The sequence below is a fragment of the Lucilia sericata genome, unplaced genomic scaffold, assembly GCF_015586225.1.
Source record: "Lucilia sericata isolate MDLA Ls3-8-SP2 unplaced genomic scaffold, ASM1558622v1 Contig000230F_arrow, whole genome shotgun sequence".
Classification (NCBI taxonomy): domain Eukaryota; kingdom Metazoa; phylum Arthropoda; class Insecta; order Diptera; family Calliphoridae; genus Lucilia; species Lucilia sericata.
In genome coordinates this window covers 287,821-294,187 of record NW_023994257.1, presented here as the reverse complement: position 1 = coordinate 294,187, position 6,367 = coordinate 287,821, and positions in this window count along the sequence as shown.

Genomic DNA, 6,367 nt, shown 5'->3' with positions numbered 1-6,367 from the left:
TTTCGAGGTTGTTTCAAATTTTGATTCATAACTTTTCCCGGTGTGAACCGATTTTGCTCATTTTCAATACCAAACTGCCTAGGACAATAATAAATATTTTGGGTGAATTTCGTTAATTTTTGTTGCTTCGTGTTAAAGTGAGAACGGACAGACGGACATAGCTAAATCGACTCAGAATTTCATAAGGTCCCAGAATATATATACTTTGTTGGGTCTCAGATGAATATTTCTTGGTGTTACACACGGAATGACGAAGTTATATATACCCTCTATCACCACTGATGGTGGTGGAGGGTATAATAAAATCCTATGATTCAGCAATGTTGGCAGCAAAACAAATGCTGAAGACTTTGCTCGTCACAATGTAAAATAAAAATAATTGAATACTCGTCAAATATGGTGGTAAAATATAGAATTTTCAAAAGAGTGGAAGTAACCTAGGATTAGCTCTTTCCAAAAATATATTGTTTATATGCAATTCCAGCTCTGGACAATTTTGACGATTTTTTGAAAAAACATCAAATTTTGCATAAAATGAATCGGGTGGCCGAAAGAGAGGAAGTAGCCCAGGATTAGCTCTTTCCAAAAATATGTAATTTATATGCAATTCCTGCTCTGGATAATTTTAACGATTTTTTGGAAAATATCAAATTTTGGAAGAAATGACGAATTTTCAAGTAATCCCAACTAGTATTTGGAGAAGACATGAATCGGGTTACCGAAAGAGTGGAAGTAGCCTAGGACTAGCTCTTTCCAAAAATATATATAATTTATATTGGAAATTCTCTTTTTAATTTAAATTTTGGGGTTCAAATAAATTATGAAATTTTTTAATACCACATCAATGATATTTTGCGTGGACATTGTCTAACATCTTAGAAGTACAATTATCTTCTCGTGAATAATTTTTAGCAAAAGCCGCCAAAGTTATAGCGGTTTAAACTTAATAGTTTAAAAAAATTCCCAAAATTACGTTTTTACCTGAAACTCGAAAATATAAGAGTGGATATAATTCACAACGAAGTACATGTTAAATAGTAGACTATTTAACACGATGTATTAATATATTAATTTACAATCATTAACTAAAAAAATTATGCATTTATGTGTGATAGATTAAAAATTATGAGGTTGTAATTTATTTATGCATATATTCGAATGCATTTTTTAAAAATTGCATTAAATCCAAAATGGTTGTATTTTTTCGAACGGCTTATAGATTTTGCTATAGACCTCATTAGTAGCAACCTAAAAGAATATAATTTTATTAATTTTAATTAGCGGGAAGGGAGTGCTCCATTATTTTTTCTTAAAAGAAAAACACTGCGTTTTCTGCACACGAGAAACTTTGATAAAATATTTTTGTGGTTAGCCAATAACTGCTTGTTTATAATTATCTTCTGCTTCCATTTCTGAATTTAAATGATTAAATAATATAAAAACCGTTAAAATGAAAACCTATATAAAGTTTGGAAATAAATTTCATACACATGACCGAACTTTTTTTCTAACGGCTTATCGATTTTGGTATAAGCATTATCATTTTGGTATAAGCATAATCGGTAGCTGACGATTAATGTTAAGTGTTACCAATTTTAATTAGCGATTTAGGTGTGCTTCTTCGAATTATCTTGTAACTCAAGAAACACCGCGTTTTCGGCGAAAGAGAAATTTTGATGAAATTTCTTTTGCAGTTAACATATCCCAGCTTATCTACAATTAACTGCTTTTATCATTTTTAAATTTAAATGAATTATTGACGCAAAAAAACCGTTAAAATTAAAATCTGTTCGGGTAATTTAAATTTTGTAAAGAATTTATATATTTACATGAATGAACTTTTTTACCCTTTTTAATGCAAAACGCAGTTTTTTTCGAACGGCTTATCGATTATCGTATTAGCATCGTTGTCAGCTACCGGTTGCTGTAGAATGTCCACAATTCAAATTAGCGGCTTAGGTGTGCTTCATGGATTTTTGTGGTGAAAGAAACACCGCGTATTCAGTCCACGAAAGACCTTGATTGAATTTTTTGATGCAAACTAATTTTTCTCATTTATATATATTACATAACCGAAGAGCCGCAAATATTCTATCCAAAAAACTGCAATTTTTGTAAAATTGTATAAATTTGGTTTCAAAACATTGCGACCACGTAATTTTTTACTTATAAATGGCACAACAATCAAATATGGACTATAGTCACTTTAAATGCCACAACGGCATTTAAAGTGCAATTCTAGCACTTTTTTTCGTCGGCTGCACTTATTTTTTAGAAAAAAGTGCTAGATGCTTTTTAGCACTTTTTCGTCTGTTGCTAGAAATTTTTAGCATTAAAAGTGCATTTTTTCTTCTATTTTGCACTTTTTTATAATTAAAGAACTTTAAAGTTTAATTTCTCTAGAGAACTGCAAAATATATTTATTATGCAATAATATATTATTATGCAATAATCGTAACAAATATTTGAAAAAATAAGCTAAAAGAGCGTTGTTTTGTTAACAATGTAGTGACTACATGCTAAAACGGCTAATATCTTCCAAAAACATTTTTTTGAAAAATAAAAATCATTAAAATTTAAAATATACAATAAAATAAAAATGTATGAACATGTAAAAACAGGTAAAAGTTCAGGAATGCCGAATATTACATACGCACCAACACAACACGTTTTACCAAGATTTGCTCATTTATTAGATTTATGCTCAAATTTTATATCGTGTATCGGTTTTATTTTCGGAATATGATCTTAATGGTTTGGATCACGGACCGAGCTCTAAGAAGGATGTTTTAAAACAAATAATTTTTGCGAATGTATCATAATACTAAAATGTTTTAATAATTTATTGAGAATAAATTTATTTTCTGAAAGAGAATTTATATAGAGGAGAAATTACATACTTGTGTATTTGAATATAACCCTCATAATTCATTTGTCATATTAACATTTATATTGTTTCCTAAAAGCTCTTGGAAGTATGAGTAATAAACCTGACATCTATTCACCGAGATTTAAGATTATTTCAACTGAATTTTCAATATTTTTGCAATAAGAATACCTATTCTAAAGTGTTGTGAATAAGACCCATAAAATTGTTTATATAAAAAAGAACTAAAACTATAAATATAAAATTTTTTCTTCCGAATTTAACCCTTTTTTAGCATTTTTTAATGAATAATTAAAGGATTTGACGTTCTAGATTTTTTAAATACACACTTTTTCTGGTCTTAAACGTCCTAAACAAAGAAAACCATATAGGTTTTATATCCTAAACAAAATCGGTGTTACCTAGTGTTATTAGTTATTTGTATTGTATATGTATATACTTATTCTTAGGGGCATTAAACAAATTTTCGAACAGGTTTTGTACCTTACCCTTTGCGATTTTGATAAAACTTGGTACATGGCTTAATGGACTTTTAAAAACTTGATTTGAATTTAGCACTTTTTTCAACGAATTTGCACTTTTTTGACCGTCATTTTGCAGTTTATTCTGAGGGAGTTCTGGCAACACTGCTCTGGATCCACTGACGATGGCTGTTGAAAATGATTGAAATCGGTCTTCTATTTTTCCTAGTCATACAACCGAACATGAACAGACATTATTTGGAACCTATATAAGATTAACAGAAATGCTTCATTATTGAAATTAATCATATTTAATATTCGCAATTGGTGTAGGGTATCTTATGGTCGGCCACGCCCGACTATAATTTCTTACTTGTTTATAATTATATCCAACTTAGTTGTAGAGATAGTAGTATATTTGACAAAGTTATGAGCTAAAAGGCCCAAATCGGAAGGTCCGCTTTTATGGGGGCTGGAGTAAAACTTGGTCCGATCCCTATAAAATTTATTGTTGGGAATTATGTTTATATAAAACTCATTTGTGCCAAATTTCATCGTGATACTACTGTTTATAAGTGAATTGTGGACATTCAAGTCATTTTCTGAGGGGGACTTTCTATGGGGGCTAGGGTCAAATAATGCCCGATCTTTATGGGGGCTAGGTGAAATAATGAACCGATTTCAACCATTTTCAATAGCGTTCGTCCTTGGACCAAGAGAAGTGCATGTTCCAAATTTCATCAAATTATCTCAAAAATTACGACCTGTAGAGTGCGCACAAGGTTTACATGGACACACAGACAGACAGACAGACGGACATAGCTTAGCAGGAAGTGATTCTGAGTCGATTGGTATACTTTAAGGTGGGTGTAGGACCAATATTTTTGGGTGTTACAAACATCAGCACAAACGCATAATACCCTCCCCACTATAGTGGTGTAGGGTATAAAAACTATGCTTAACTAAGCACTTTAAATTATAATTTCATTAACATCCAATGACTTTCACCTTTGATATGTAATCTCAATGATTATACTTATTTGACTCAATGTTCTTCCAAAAATGAATTCGATTACATAAACTGACTCGTTGTCTCACCCTAAGATCTTGTAGGTTACATTATTGTTTAAGCCCATCTTATCATCTGTGACCTTATTGTGAATATCCCTAAAACTTCCTGACGTTACTGTTCTCTGTATGTCGAGTGAGTATTGACAGATGGCAGAAAATAAAACAAACAAAAGCTACATAATTTTTGACCATAAAATAATTTATACATAGAAGCGAATCTGAGTATGACAAAACCAACGTTTAACAAGTAAGAAATTATAGTCGGGCGTGGCCGACCATATGATACCCTACACCAATTGCGAATATTAAATGTGATTAATTTCAATAATAAAGCATTTCTGTTAATCTTATATAGGTTCCAAATAATGTCTGTTCATGTTCGATTGTATGCTGACTAGGAGAAATAAAAGACCGATTTCAATCATTTTCAACAGCCATCGTCAGTGGATCCAGAAAATAGTATGTGACCCATTTTAACAAATTATATTCAAAATTGCGATCTGTTGCGTGCACACAAGGTTTATACGGTCACAAAGACGGACATAGCTTAATAAGGACAAATATTTTTGAGTGTTACAAACATCACCACATTGTTCCGACTTTTGGATAGATAGTAGTATATTAGACGTAGTTAAAAGATAAACGGCCGAAATCGGAAGGTCTGGATGTATGGGGGCTAAGGCAGAAATTGAGTCGATCCTTATAAAATGTGTTATTGGGAATTATCTATATACATATATAAAAATGAATGTGTGTTTGTTTGTTTGTGGGTTTATATGTTTGAACGTTATAGACTACTAAACGGCTAAACCGATTTTCTTCAAATTTTCACAGCACATTCCTGTATGTCTGGCCTTAGGCTACTTTTTATTTCCGATCATGGCGAAAAATGACAGTGTTATTTATAATTATATTAAACTTAGTTGTTCCAATTTTTGGGAAGATAGTAGTATATTTATAGTAGTTATGAGCTAAAAGGCCCAAATCGGTAGGTCCGGTTGTATGGGGGCTAGAGCAAAAATCTATTTCATCATGATACTAGTGTTTATAAGTGAATTGTGGACATTCAAGTCATTTTCTGAAGGGAATTTTGTATGGGGGATAGGGTCAAATAATGCCCGATCATTACAAAAATCGACAGTGTTATTTATAATTATATCAAACTTAGTTGTGCCGATTTTTGGAGAGATAGTAGTATATTTGACAAAGTTATGAGCTAAAAGGCCCAAATCGGAAGGTCCGGTTATATGGGGGCTAGGGTAAAACTTGGTCCGATCCCTATAAAATTTATTGTTGGGAATTATGTTTATATAAAACTCATTTGTGCTTTGTATGGGGCCTAGGGTCAAATAATGCCCGATCTTTACGAAAATCACTATAATTATTAAGACATATATAAAACTAAATTTTTCCCATTTTTGTAGATATAGTTGATCATTTAACATAATTATCAGGTCAAAAGCCCTATTCGGGGGGTCCGGTTTATTGGGGGCTAGGTGAAATAATGGACCGATTTCAACCATTTTCAATAGCGTTCGTCCTTCGACCAAGAGAAGTGCATGTTCCAAATTTCATCAAATTTCCTCAAAAATTGCGACCTGTAGAGTGCGCACAAGGTTTACATGGACACGCAGACAGACAGACGGACGGACGGACAGACGTACATAGCTTAATCGACTCAGGAAGTGATTCTGAGCCGATTGGTATACTTTAAGGTGGGTGTAAGACCAATATTTTTGGGTGTTACAAACATCCGAACAAACGCATAATACCCTCCCCACTATGGTGGTGTAGGGTATAATTAACTTTATTGTGGATATGAAGAAATAAAGTGACAGAATTTGTTCAAAAATTCGAATATCAAAAACGAGTAAGCTCAGTGGAAACACCTTGAAGAGGTTTACGCAAATCTAGCAGATTTCAAGCCAGTGGAAACATACCTTAAGTC